Source organism: Miniopterus natalensis, chromosome 8, assembly GCF_054644295.1.
Source record: "Miniopterus natalensis isolate mMinNat1 chromosome 8, mMinNat1.hap1, whole genome shotgun sequence".
In the NCBI taxonomy this organism is placed as follows: Eukaryota; Metazoa; Chordata; class Mammalia; order Chiroptera; family Miniopteridae; genus Miniopterus; species Miniopterus natalensis.
In genome coordinates, this window is record NC_142088.1 from 77,952,780 (window position 1) to 77,968,678 (window position 15,899).

Genomic DNA, 15,899 nt, shown 5'->3' on the forward strand with positions numbered 1-15,899 from the left:
AATATTAAGAAAGACCAGAAAGGAAATAACTAAAAAACAGACCAGAAAACAATTAACAATTTCAACCAAACTAAGACTGATTTTTTTGGAAAATGTAAACAAAACTGAAAATCCTCTAACTAGACTAGTGAAGAAAAAATGTAGAAGATTCCAATAAATAAAATCATAAATGAAAGAAGAGACATTACAACGGAAACTACAGAAATGCATAGAATCACAAGAGCCTACTATAAACAATTATATCCCAACACATGGTAGAACTGGAAAAATTCCTGGAAAGGTACAACCTACAAAGACTAAGTCAAGAAGGAAGAGAAAATATGAATAGACTAGTGAACAAAAAGATTTAATCAGAATCAGAAACCTTCCCATACAGAAAACCCCAGGACTAGATAGCTTTACTGGCAAATTCTAGCAAACATTAAACAATAATTAACGCCAAATCTTCTCGAACTTTTCCAAAGTTTGAACAGGAAATTATACTTCCAAACTCATTTTATAAGCCCAGCATTATCCTGATACTAAAGCCAGATAAAGACATTGCAAGAAAACTACAAACCAATATCCCTGATGAGTATAGATGTAAAAATTCTCAACAAAGTTTTAGCACACTGAATTCAGCAACACATTCAAAGAATTATACACTGTGACAATGTGGGATTTGTCTCTGGGATCCAAGGGTGATTCAACATACGCAAGTCAATAAATGTGACACACCACATTAATACAACAAAAAGGAAAATTTATATAACGTCATGATAGATGCAGAAGAAACACTTAACAAAATAAAACGACCTTTGAAAATAGATATTTTCAACAAATTGGGTATAAAAGGAATATACTTCAACATAACAAAGACCATATGTCACTGCCCAACTGGTGTTGCTCAGTGGTCGACCCATGAACCAGGAGGTCAAGGTTTGATTCCTGGTCAGGGCACAGGCCCGGGTTGCAGGCTGGATCCCCAGTCGGGGGCGTGCAGGGGGCAGCCGATCAGTGACTCTCTCATCATCAATGTTTCTCTCTCTCCCTTGTCAGGAACCAGCCTGAGAAACAAACAAACCTGAGTTCGAGTGGGAAAGAAAGAGACAAACAGAGTTAGGAAGCAGCCCCAAGTGGCTTCAACACCTTTATTATATCGTAAGTGACAAACAATTGGTAATGAGGTGAGGGTGATACAAACTAGTTCCCGCCAGGCCGCATGAACACTCTCTCAGAGTAAACACCCTGCTCCTGCGTGAGCCCAGACCTTGGTCATTTCTTTATCTCGGCTCCTCACGGGAACTTGTGGGGAGGGTCGAGTCCTTGACTCCAGATCCCAGGCGACCTGGACCATATCCAGACACGTCACCGGCTCCCAACACTCCCTCTTCCTTCCTCTCTCTGAAATCAACAAAAACATATTAAAAAGAAAAGACCATATGTAACTAACCCACAATTAACATGATCAACAATTAAAAAAACAAAAGCTTTTTCTTTAAGATCAGGAAAAGACAAGCGTGCCTACTTTCACCACTTGTATTCAGCATAGTACTGGAAGTCCCAGCCATGGCAATTTTGTGAGACAAAGAAATGGGTCGTCCAAATCAGAAAGGAAGGCTGTCATTATTTGCTGATGATATAACATAATATGCAGAAAATTCTAAATGCTCAACCAAAAGACTGTTGGAACTAATCAAAGAATTCACTAAAGCTGCAAGATATAAAATTAGCATATAGAAATCAGTTGAGTTTTGATACAATGAAACAATCTAATAAAAAAAAGCTATTCTTTCATACTAGAACAAAAAACAATAACATACTGAAGAATAAATTTAACCAAGAAAGTAAAAGGCATGAAAAATAATACTAGAAGATCTTAATGAAAGACTATTGTTAATATGTTCATACTACCCAAAACCTTTTATAGATTTTATACAATCTCTATTAAAACTCCAATAGTTTTTTTACTTCAGAAAGAGAAAAAAAGTCCTAAATTTTGTATAGAATCACAAAGACTCCAAATAGCCAATGCTGGCTACCCTGAGAAAAAAACAACAAAGATAAAGCCATCACAGCTCCTTATTTCAAACTGTACTACAAAGCTAGTAATTAAAATACTCTGGTACTGGCCTAAAAATAGAGTCAACACCAAACTAATAGAATAAAAACCCAGAAATAAACTTCCATATATGTGGTCAACTAAGATTTGACAAGGGAGCCAAAACAGTCAATGGGGAAAAGGTGGCCTCTTCCACAAATGGAGCTGAAAAAAGTGGATAACTACTCACAGAAAAACAAAACCGGACCCTTACCTCACACCATTCACAAATATTAACTCAAAATGGATTAAATACTGAACCATAAGACTTGATGCCATAAAACTTCTAGAAGAAAACATAAAGAAGTTCCTTGACCTTGGCCTGATGTTTTTAATGTGACACTGAATGAAATCTCCAAATTTATGAAAACTATAAATGCACATATTGTTGGGAGCCGGTGACGTGTCTGGACATGGTCCACGCCACCTGAGGGTCTGGAGTCAGGGACTCGACCCTCCCCACAATGACCCTTGATATTGAGAGCCCGCTACGTGTCTGGACATGGTCCACGTAGCCTGAGGCTCTGGAGCCAAGGACTCAATCCTCCCCAAAAGTTCCCATTAGAAGCCGAGATAAAGATAGTTACCAAGGTCTGAGCTCATGCAGGTGGCAGAGTGTTTACTCTGAAAGAGCATTCAAAGGGCCTTGTAGGAATGTGGGGAGGGGTGCTATTCAGCAAAATCAACAGTGCCTGTATATATTGAGCTGGGAAAATAAACTCGGGGCTGGCAGCTGGCAGCAGGCATGAGCTGCACCCCTCCCGATCCCATCTTTTTTGTGTCTGTCTTTTCTCCATCCTCACCCCTTCCTCAGGACCGTTCGACTCTGCCGGCGGGCTCCGGCAACATATACTAGAATTTCAATGAACTAAACCCAAAGCACAGGATATACTGATAAGAAAAATTAAGTTATATTACATTCAAATTTCTTAAAATGAGTGATAGATTGACTTTAAAAAAGTCAGAATAAAAGACATTCTTTAACCAGGACCAAAGATAAGCAGGGCAGTAGATTTATTAGAAACAATGAAAATTATAAACCAGCAGAGGAGCATCTTTGAGTTCAGGTGGAAGACAAAACTGGAACCTAGAATTCATTGCACAGGGAAAATGTCTTTCAAAAGCAAAGATGAAATAAAGGTGTTTTCAGCATACAAAAGCTGAAAGATTTATAACCATATTTTATATATACAAGGAAGTCCTCAGGGCATAAGAAATATGGTAAGACGTTGAACTTGAATGTACACAAAAGAATAAAAAGAGCTAAAAAGATAAGTATGTAGATAAATACATGACCTTTGTTATAGGTTAAAGATCTGTAAAAGATAATGGTTGTTTAAAGCACAGTGCAATTCTATATGGAGATTATAACATGTAAAGGAAAACTATTTGTGAAAAGTAGCACAAAATACAAGGGAGGAAAAATAAAAATATGCTAAAATAAGGCCCTTAATAGTGTGCACAAAGTAGGATAATATAACTTGAAGAAAAATGTGACAAATTAAAAATGTGTAATATAGCTCTGAAGCAACTAAATAAAACTAAGTTATAGATAAGAAAATAGATAAAATAGAGTAAAAATAACCAATTCATAAGAAAGCAGAGAAAGAGAACAAATTAAAATGAGACAAGTAGAAAATAAATAGCAGGACAGAAGATTTAAATAGCCCCAATAATAGTTGTAAGGATAGTTATAGTAAATGTAAATTGTATAAACAAGACAATAAAAAGGCAAATGTCAGATTAGATAAAATCTTTACACTGTCTATATGAATCTACTTTAAATATGAAGACATATCTGGTCATTATTTTCTCTGGGGATAGAGTATGCTTTCTAACAGCTGAAGGTATTAAGAGAAAAAAAACAGCTGCGATCTTTGGAGGAAGAGGGGATTCTGCTCCCAGGTTGCCCCCAGGTTTGAGCTGCAGCCCCAACTTTTTCCTTAGGCCTCAGCTGCCAGTCAACCCTGCAGATTCAGGATCCACCGCCCCTGCAATGAGGCAGTTCCTTCAATCTGTTCCTCTCCCTCCCTCTCTCTTTCTTCCTCTGTCTCTGTCTCTGTCTCTCTGTCTCGCTGTCTCTCTCCTCCCCATCTCATCTATCACCTCTCCCTGATTAAAACAACAGGTGATATACATTTTATTACTAAATCAAGTTCAAGTGCCTGCTATAACATGAATAGAACTTCAAGGTCTGAATTCATTTCTGTTAGACACAAGGCCAAGACAGTGGAAAACAAGGGAAGGAGTAGTAATAAGAAATGTAATTTTTAAAATGTTGAGGCTTAATGAGCTGATCATCTTAATATACTATTGGTGATGTATAAAATAGAAAATAAAATGGGAATAAACTTGTATAATTTTTTTTATATCTTTATTGATCTCAGAGAGAAGAAGGGAGAGGGAGGGAGAGAGAGAGAAACATCAATGATGAGAGAGTCACTGATCGGCTGCCTCCTGCAAGCCCCAGACTGGGGATCCAGCCCGTAGCCCAGGCATGTGCCCCGACCAGGAATCAAACTGCGGTCTCCTGGGTCCTAGGTCAATGCTCAACCGCTGAGCCACGTACAGCTGGGAAACTTGATAATTTTAAAAGTTCATATTCTTTGATCCAACTTTCATTTCTTTAAATCTAAGTGAAAACTTAGAATATAGACAGGAGTTTCTACTAGTTTGTTCAAAATAATTTCTTAAAAATAGTTCTTAACATTTAGTTGATAAAAGTAATAAAAATAATAAAAAAATAAGCCAAATATCCAAAAAAGGCTATAGCTTTTAAAATTTATATGTGGATATTAGAAGTTTACAGACATTAAAAAACAATTTGGAAAACATTTAATTACATGGAATAATATTGATTTTTTAATATAAATTAAAAATATAAAGCCAGAATGTATGATCACTTGGAATGCAAATTTATGAGTCTATAGGTTTGGTAATATGAAGTTGAGAGTCCCCAAAGTTCAGAAATCAAATAATATAATATTCATTAAAAATAAGAAAAAGAAGAAAGATGGTGTTTAAAAAGGAAAATCAGAGAAGTACAAGTGATATAGGGTTGAAGGAAGGGACAACAGACACTAACCTTAGGGTTCCCTTGGGTAGCTGTGATTTCCTGTCACATCAGAAGCTAGTACTGTAGGAAACTGTAAACACAATGCTGTTGATTTGATTAGCAATGAGCATACCTTACCTTGCCTACTTCTATTTTGGCAACATCAATAAATTGCTAGAGAGATAGTTCTATAACTATATCTATATCTTATCTATATCTATATATCATTTATATCTATATCATTTATAGCTATCTATATCCAATCTATATTTATATCATCTATATATTTAGAAACTAGAGAGAGATATAATATTTTGATCAACTGCTTAATGTTTGAGTGCTAAAGTCAATATTCAGGCAAATCCAAGACTGCATGTCACATCATATATTAAACTGGAATACAAGGACACATCCTAAGTTTTATTTAGTAATTATTACTACAATTCAAAGCTGACACTATGGAAGCTTGCTACTACTTGTCATTATTGTCAGTGGCTGAAAGGCTCTGTTTATTTGGCACATCTGCAAAACTAAGTGGAATTTCTGCTAAGGTCAGTGTGGAACCTGAGCACTGAGCCTGCTCTGCTGGTGTGTGACACTGCAGACGGTGATGTTGCCAACCAAATCATGGAACTTTTCTTCCTTTCTAATTAGAGCTGACTAAGGTAAAGACACATTTACTTTCCACTCTTGAATTGAATATTTGGTCAATAATTGTCATGTGATTTCATTGAGATCGTTTGCACATAGAAGTTTTGTGTACTGCTGGAAAACATCGGTGTCTGAATATTTGCAGAAGCAGAATTTAGGTTGTTATCTCACATTTTTTCATTTATAGTATTTGTCTCTGCAATTGTTGCTTCACAATGACTTGAAACAAATTTGTCCTGAATCCTTTTTCTAGAAATGAGGGCCGAGCAATGTCATGGCACCGAGTTACTGACTGAACTTCATTAGCACCCCCGCGCTCACCACGTCAGCCAGTCTGGCCTCTGCCTTGGAGCCGGAGGGGCTGCATGTTACACAGCATGTTACACAGCATGTTACACAGCCAGCTGATCACCTGCTCGGCAGGGCCACGAGTGAGCTTCTTCCTCGGCGAGCCCTGCAGTATTGTTACCTGCGCTGTACAATATTGAGGCCTCCTTTTGTTTAAAGAGCCTTTAAAAAATGTAATAGCTGCTGTTCCATATTGGCTAAACATTTTGCATGTTGTGAGGAAGGTCAAAAATCATGTAGCTCGTCTTTGACTAAAGAAAAATGACAAACACGACCATATATATATGGTCTATATATATATATAGATATAGATATAGATAGATGATATAGATATAGATGATATAGATATAGATATAGATATAGATATATAGATATAGTGCTTGTGGGCAGTATTTCTTTTACAGTAGCAGTGCTAAACATGCAATAAAAAATGTGGTGAAGACAGTGTACCCTTGTGATTCCTAAACTAAGCGGAGCCTGTTCCATTGTCAGTATCATTGAATAGCACATTTACCTCTCAATTTACCATTTTCAAGCATTTCCTCAAAAAGTTCTATGTTGCTAGTTGCTTGAGATCCTGGAAGTTTTTGCTAAGCAAGTAGACCAAAAGCATAATCATTCATTTGCTCTAAGTTTTTTGAAAAAAGTTTTTTATTGTTTCTCTTCCAAATATCTGATTAGACAGAAGTAGCACATTGAATACATCAATTGTCTTTTGTGCACAGTATATTATCATTTATATTTATAATAAAAACGTTTTATTAGCATATTTTTCAAAAATAATATTTTACCTGAGATTTATGCATTGAGAAAAAATCCTTTTGTCTTTACTGAAAATGGTTGGCAGCTTTTTAATAATTATTTCATCAATGTTTAAATTTAAATATTTAGACTCAAGGCTATAAGTATAATATGCCATAAGTATTGTTATAAATGAGTTGGAGGCTTTTACAAGTACTGAAATTTCAAGGTGGCAAAATTGATATTTTGTTCATTATGAAATTCTCAAACAGATTTTTCAGATTATTTGGTTTCTGGTTTACATGGAATCAAATAACCATAATAGAAATATAGTTCTTCATCATTATTTTGGTAAAGCTACGGAGTCTAATTCATCATCCAATTTCACACATGTTAAATGGTAAGATTACTTATTTCTTATTTTTCTATCCTATATCGTTTTTAAATTTTTACAGAAACATTTGTTGGCTCAGAAAGGACAAAATGCTCTTCCTAAAGTTATCTGGTTAGCCTAAGTGCTCAATGGTTTTAATAGTTTAGTAGATTTAATAGTTTTAATAGATTCAACTTTCAATCTTTCTCCACATTGTATTTTGAAGTTCTTAGTAATGACTCTAGCACATAAATCTAACAGCTTTTACCGTAATTACGAACGGTTGAGTTATTTTCTTTTGCATTGATAAATAATTCATCTAAGACTGTCCATATAAATCACATAAAAAGATTTCATTTAAAGTTATGCTATGGTATTTTCTTCCTCTAAATTGAATATAGACATATCAACGATAAGTCAGAATCACGTGCTTTCTTGTGATCCTGACATTGCCATGGTAATTAGATACAAAGTTAGTCACAGGATCACAGGGAAGTCACTAATTACCTGGAAGCTTAGGAATGCAGCCAGGTGATGCTGGCATCAGGCTGTTTGACCTTCTAAAGGCCAAGAGAGAAGCTGAGGCTGAGGAGCACGTAAAGTGGCAAAACCACGGTTGGGTGTATTTTTGATATGTACCCTGTACTTATTTATGGCAAAGGGAAGATGGGGTTGCATTCGTGGGGCATGCATTTAAGAACATTGCTGAACATCTATGTGCCACATTACACGCTAGGTGCTGGGAGGCACAGGTGGCTGCAGGGTCCAGCCCTGTCCTCCCACAGACCCCTGTCTGGTGGGGAAGCTGTAAGGTGAACAGATCATGGTCTGTGTGCCAAATGCCACCAGAAAGGTGTTCGCAGAGCAGCTGTAGGGGGCGTGGCCTCAACACCTTGGAGATCCGGTTAGTTGGTTAGTTGGGAGAGAGGTAAAAGGTATTCCCTAGCGAGTTAACAACAGGAGCCCAAGACCTGCATCTTCAGGGGGCTGAAACTATTTTAATGTGGCTGGAGGCAGGGAGCAAGGAGGGGAGTGAAGAAAGCTGAACTGGGAGCACTACCACAACCGGGTTGTGCAAGGTACAGAACGCCATGCGGGGGTGATTTCAGGAATGACTGCTAACCCAGGTGACCTGGGGTGACGTTAACGAACGTTGCTGTAGGCAATAAACTGCGCACATATACTTAAGTGTAGGGGATGTGACCACGTTGCTGCTCCTGGAAGATCACTCCTGTGCTGAAGAAGGATACATTCGATGACTGGGCAGAAAGGTAGAGGCGATGGGGACCGTGAAAACAGCTGGACTGTGAGAGTTATCCAGGCAAGGCCTGAGCTGGTGTGGGATGATCAGCGTGATGAGAAGGAGAGGGCTTCTGAAGTTATCAGCAGGGTGAATTGAAAGGAATATTGGAGCAGGTGTCAGGGGCAGGGTGAGGGAGGGCTGTGAGCAACGAGAGTCACTGGTGAATTCAGTTGTGTGTGCCCAGAGCAATTTTGAGGTGCCTATTGAAAATCCGAGGGAAATATTAGAGTAGAAAATGGGATTTGTGAGTCTGGATTTTGTTGTCAGTGGTTGAATGTGATTAGATGGGAGAGAAAAAGATCATCCAAAGACAGGGTATAGAAAGAAGGAAAATGGGATGAGTTGGAGGCCTTCAAATGTCTACCTTGGACACTACTTTGAACATAACTAATGTACTGAGTCATTAGGGACCAAGGTAATCAGGCAGGAAGGAGATCAGATAGTTTGTAGCTCAAATACTTACAAGTCGCCTACTCGGCCTCCACAACCGATGCTCACTAGTTGCCAGCTGAGGCCGGCTTCCCACTCCCTGCAGGCTGCACCAATTTACACTTCCATGTGCCCCCTGGTTTGTCTAAGATGCTGCTAATGCTTGCTTTTATGTGATTAAAATGTACATGAAAAGGGTCTTGGAGTACAATGTACTTGGCCTTATTTATTGCCTATGATTATATACATCTTTTCCCCCCTCCTGTGAGAGCTGAAAAATAAGATGTGTTCGGAGGGAAGCAAAGTTATTTGACAGTGAACGACCTACCTTAGGATGATTTCAAAGGCAATCGTGAAGCTACCAGAATAAAGCATGAAGCCAAAACCGAGCAGCCAGCCTGCATGCTATATACCTAACTCTGTCCTTACAAATGTGGCCAAGCCCGTGTCCGCGGGAGGGGAGTCACGGGAGGCCTGGTTGCTGCCGCGTATTATCCCCTCAGCGTCCCAAACTGCGCACAAACATTGCGACTTTCTTTAATAGTTGTGCTCAAGCTCACGCTCGCCCTGACTATTTAAATTCCCACAGCCCACAGCTCTTCTGTAAACTTGTCTCCGCAGGGCGGCGGCTGCCAGCCTCCGCCTTCTCTCCGCCCGGGGCTCCGAGGGCGCAAAGTCCCTCTCAAGCTCCGCGTGTCCCTGCGGCGGCGAGAAAGCCAGTCTGAGCCAACGGGCGTCTAGACCGGTTTCCAAGCTTTGAAAATGGTATTATGTGATGCTTACTGAACTTATTTCTAGGGACCTGAGGGAGAGTAATTTCTAATCAAGATAGAAGTAATTAGTGGGCAATGTGAGGTGGAAAAAAGCCTAAAATTCCTCTGACCCATTTGATACATCTGCTAATGGTTTCATGCCTTCTTATAACAAATTCATTTTTCTAATTACAAACTTAATATTGAAGTTTAAATGAAGACTGCATGAGCATGGCCTATTCTCAGATCCAAATGAAGGAAACAGAGTCAGGAGACATAAAACCAATTTAACAGGGCAAACTTGCTCGTGCACCGCGAGCTGCCGTGAACAGACTTCCACTCCTGGGTTAAATGGGGACTTGTTTTCATCCCTAATTTTAAGTTGTTTGACTGTGAATGACCTACTTTAGGTCATTCCCCCGACTGACTGCAGATTAAGTCACGAATGCCTCAGCATGGAACAGAGGGCCTTTTCCGTCAGCTCCGCTCCATTCCATCCCCAGCCAGCACCTCCGCAGGACCACTGTGCTCGTCCTGTGCCAGGCGCTCCTCGTGGGCCCGCGACCACACCATCCCCTTCCCTGCCAAGCCCCTCTCTCCTCTCCCCACCGTCAAAGCGGTATAGTCTTAGAGGCTGCCTTGGGTTTGATGTGCTTGCCAGTCACTCATCATCACTTGGATTAACCATCCTTTTCTCTGTGTCTGCCTAGATCTACGTTTTAGCACACTTTTTTTTCTGCTACATGTTCCCCATTTGCATGTCTGTCTCATCACTGGGATAGTTCCAGCAAAGCTCCTTGAAATCAGAACTGAATCAGGAATTGGTTTAATTCTGCTCAAGTGAGTTCAATAAACTTCTTCACAGCCTCACTTGAGCAGAATTAAACCAATTCCTGTTTCAGTTATAGTGACAACATACTAAATGGAAATGGTAAGGGATGCAAAGTTCATGCAATAGAATTTAAAATTCCATTTATTAAAAAATATTTTCAAGACAGTATTATGCATTAGCCATGGGTGATTCCCTGCCCTTGGGAAGCTTTCAGCCCAGCCGTAGAACAGATCAACAAAGAATGAAAACAGTGAGTCAAGAATTGGTTAGTACATTAGAGGGTGATTCATGCTATGGAGGAAAAAACAGCAACATAACAGTGCTTGGGAAAGTCAGATGCGGGGATTGAGTGTAATTTCAAATATATTGGTCAAGGCATGTCTCACCGAGTTGGTGGCATTGGCACAAACGCATTAGAGACACAAAATTAGGCATAATGATGATCAGATGATCCTCCCAAGCAGGGCAGCCGCCAGCGCAGGTGCATGAGGCACTTTTGAGGACCAGCTTGGGGGCAGCGGGCGGGAGCAGGGTTCGAGTGGGAAAACTGAGCTTGCAAAGGCGCTGGGTGAGGGGGAGAGTCAACATGGTTAGGAAAATAACAGTGCAGAATTCTGGAAAGGAAAGTCGCATGATTAATCTTGTGCTTTTGAACAGTGCCGCGTTGAAAACGGAAGGTACGCAGCGGGGACAGACGGGCTCCGGAGGTGGCGCCGCTGAGCCGAGCGGGAGGCGCTGCAGGAGCGGCGTCGGGGCGGCAGGGGGCGCGGCTGCGTTCAGATCGGGGCGTCCGAGGATGGGGCCAACGGAGCACTCACTGTGGAGCGCGAAGGGCCGGGGGTGACTCTGAAGGCTTTATTTTCCCCAGCAGCTGGAGGGGGGGCCACCATTTGCTGAACCGGGATGGCCGCTTCCATCCCCGAGAGGGTGGGGAGTTCAGGCGCGGACGTGTGGGGCTGGAAGGCCTGCCGGGCACCTCGGAGAGCGCCCCTGAACCCGCAGAAACGCCGCCGGGCGCCAGGACGGGTCTGCGGGGCAAACAGAAGTTTGAGAGAAACTGGCGTTTTCATGGCATCTTAAACCGAGAGACAGGATGAGACCACAGCAGCGTTCTTGTAAAGAGGGAACAGAACCAGGCTGCCTGAGCTCTGGGGAACGGGGACATCCAGGTCGACAGGGAAAGGCAGGGCCAGCACAGGGGGGGCAATTTGAAAATGAACGAATTTGGATGAGCCCCGGGCAGCCGGCGAACCAGGGGGCTCCTGCCGGGCCCTGAGCTGACGGCGCTGGGAGGCAGAGCTAACGAGCTGCTCTCGGCCTCGGGGTCTACGTCAGTTCAGGAAGACAGACAGACAGAAGCACAGGGACAGATAAATACATACACAGGAAACGCTAGTGATGGCCAGAGTCAAAGTTATGGTAGCAGAATGTGCAATGTGTTCAGAAGCCAGACTGTCTGCTTCTCCAAATGAAGCAGAATTTGACTTGGATCCTTCAGGAGGAGTCTGAGCCTCCAGTAGGGAGGCCATTCCCGGCCGAGGAGAAGTAGAATTTGACTTGGATCCTTCAGGAGGAGTCTGAGCCTCCAGTAGGGAGGCCATTCCCGGCCGAGGAGAGGAGCGAGGAAGCAGCCGTGCGAGGCCAGGTCGGCTGAGGGCTCGGGACAGGAGCACAGGGCGGGGGACCTGGCTGTGGGGCTCGCGGGGCTGTGGAGGCTGTTGGAGCTTGGTTGTTACTAACGAAAGCCGGACGTTTGAAGATATAATCGATTGTTCCCCACGCAGCCAGTGTCCTCGTGCGCTTCCTCTCCAACCTTTAATTTTTAATGTAATCCTTCCACTGGCCTGAACCATCACCCTGCTTTCTCAGGTCTCTCCTCTTACATCTTTCCTTTGATGACTAGTGAGCAAGAGGCCTGGGCAGGACTCTGGCCTGGCTTAAGAGGAAGTGAATTCACAGAGACTTTGCTAACATTTTCCAGGAGATGTTAATGCAAATCCCCCAACTTAAATTGCACAGCAAAAATGGACTACCACTTTCCGTATCAACTCAGTTAGTTTGAAGCACTTTTTAAGCACCCACTGCCAGCTAGAGCTGCGCTCCATCCATGTGGCAGAACGGTGAACGCCCGTGGTCTCAGCTGTGAGTTTTCTCTGTCGATATTCTGGAAACCAATGGTGTCACTATGTTACGGCACAGGGCAAGACAAGACTCTGCACAGCTGAAAATGGGAGCCCAGAGGAACAGACATTTAGGCCGGGGAAAAGCTGCCTGTGAAGGTGCCACCCATTCACTGTTATGAAGGTAGCCAGGCAAATGGGTAGATACACAACTGTCAGTAACGGCTGTCTATGATGGGTGTGATTCTAGGAGTGAGGATGTCTCTTTCTCTGATCTGTTTATATAAATCTTCAAGTATTTTTTATTTTATTTTATTTTTTAAATTAAAAGCTGCCATGTTCTCAGAGGAAAGGAAGCTGAAATCCTTTGGTTTATTCCCTTCATTATTTACATGAAAAATTCAATGATATTTGCAATTTTGATTTCTACTTCACACTTTAATAGAGAGAGGTGATCCCACAAAGAAACCTTGGGAAGGGATTCCTAGGCATCCAGAAGAGCATGAGCAGAAGCCTGGGGCCAGGGAGCAGCATGGGGTGCACCAGGAATTACTAGAGCAGGGGCCAGAGGCACTGGAAATGGGCGCCCGGGGAGCAGGGGTGGGAGGGTTGTGTGGGAGGCCTCTTGACCTCAGACCAAAAGCACAGCTTTCAGCCTAAGTGCTGCTCTCACCACCATACATTTCAGGGAAGATGATTTAATTGTTTCATTTACCTGTCCTCTTCTTTCACATGGAGAGTACATGCTTAATAAACACTGATTCATTAACTCACACTTCTTTTCCATTCGTCTTTCCAGAGCAGAGTAAACTTTCAGTTTAAATAGCAAAATCAAACTCAAAAAATTCAAGGAAAGAGGACTCTCAAGCTCTTCCTATGAGGCCAGCATTATCCTAAGTCCAAAACCAGATAAAGACACTACAAAGAAAGAAAATTATAGGCCAATATCCCTGATGAACATCGATGCTAACATTCTCAATAAAATTTTAGGAAATCAGATCCAGCAATATGTTAAAATGATCTTACACCATGACCAAATAGGATTTATTCTGGGGATGCAAGGTTGTTACAAATTCCCAAATCAATAGATGTGCTACATCAGAGAAACAAAACAAAACATAAAAAATCACATGATCATATCAATAAATGCAGGAAAAGCATTCAGTAAATTCCAGTTCCCATTTATGATAAAAACTCTCAGCAAAGTGGGAATAGAGGGATCATACTTCAACATAGTAAAGGTCATATATGGCAAACCTACAGCCAACATCATATTCAATGGTCAAAAGCTAAAAGCATTTCCCCTAAAATCAGGAACAAGACGGAGATGTCCACTTTCACCACTCTTATTCAACATAATACTGGAAGTTCCAGACACAACCATCAGACGGGAAGAAGCCAGTCAGAGAAAAACAATCACATGATCTCATTCATATGTGGAATCTTATGAACAAAATAATCTGATGAACAAAATAGATCCAGAGATGCAGAAGCATGAAACAGACTGAAGGATCTCAGAGGGAAGGGAAGGTAGGGATGGGGGAGTGGGTGGGGAGAGATTAATCAAAGAACTTATATGCTTATATACATGACCCATGGACACAGACAGTAGTGTGGAGAAGGCCTGGGAGGAGGGCAGATGTGGGGTGGAGGAAATAAATGGGGGGACAAAAGGGAAAATCTTTAACACTTTCAACAATAAAGATAGATTTAAAAAAAGGCATCCAAACTGGAAAAGAGGTAGTAAAACTGTCATTATTCTCAGATGACATATTATACCTAGAAAACCCTAAAGACACCCGCCCCCCACACACCAAACCAAACCAAACAAAAAAAAAAAATCTAGATCTAATAAATGAATTTGGCAAAGTGCAGGATAAAAAATTAATATTAAGAAATTGGTGGTGGTTTTATACACCAAAAATGAACTGTGAGAAAGAGAAACCAAGAAAATAATCCCATTTTTCACTGCAGCAAAACTAGGAATAAACTTAACCAAGGAGGTAAAACTCAGGAAACTATAGCTATAGAACATTGAAGAAAGAAATAGAAGAAGATACAAACAAGTGGAAGTATATACCATGTTCATGGTAATAAGAATTAACATGATTAAAATGTCCATACTACTCAAAGTAATCTATAGATTCAACTGAATTCCTATTTAAATGTCAATGGCATATTTCGCAAAAACTAGAATAAATATTCCAAAAATGTATATGAAACCAAAAAAGACCCTTCATAGCCTCAAATCTTAAAAAAGAAGAACAAAGCTGTAGGTATCACAGCAGCAGATATCAAACTTTACTATGAAGCATTATAATCAAAGCAGCCTGGTACTGGCACAAGAACAAGCGTATAGATCAATGGAACAGAACAGAGAAATCAATCTATGCCTTTATGGTAAATATTTAACAAAGGAGGCAAGAGCATACAATGGAGTAAAACAGTTTCTTCAATAAATGGTGTTGGGAAAATTGGACAGGTACGTGCAAAAAAATGAAACTAGACCACCAACTTCACCATACACAAAAATAAACTCAAAATGGATAAAAGACTTAAATGTAAGTCTAGCAACTATAAAAAATCCTAGAAGAAAACATAGGCAGTAAACTCTCAGACATCTCTTGTAACAATATATTTGCCAACATATCTCCTAGGGCAAGGGAAACAAATGGAAAAATAAACAAATGGGAAGCCCTGGCCTGGTAGCTCAGTTGGTTAGAGCATCGTCCTGATACGCCAAGGTTCCCAGTTCAATCCCCCATCAGGGCACATACAAGAATCAACCAATGAATGCATAAATAAGTGGAAAAACAAATCAATCACTCTCCCCCCCCTTCCTCTTTCTCTCTCAAATCAATTTTAAAAAGATTTTAAAATAAATAAATAAACAAGTGGAACTACATCAAACTAAAAAGCTTTTGCATAGCAAAAGAAATCAGCCTCAAAATGAACAGGGGACCTACTGTATGGGAGAACATATTTACCTGTTATACATCTGATAATAGGTTCATTTCCAAAATATATAAAGAACTTAAGTGACTCAACAGGAAGAGAAATAATTCATTTAAAAAATGGGCAGAGGACCTGAATGGACACTTCTCCAAAGAGGACACACAGATGGCCAAGAGACATATGAAGAAATGTTCAACGTCGCTAATCATCAGAGATGCAAATTAAAGCCACAATGAGGTATCACCTCACACCTGTCAGAA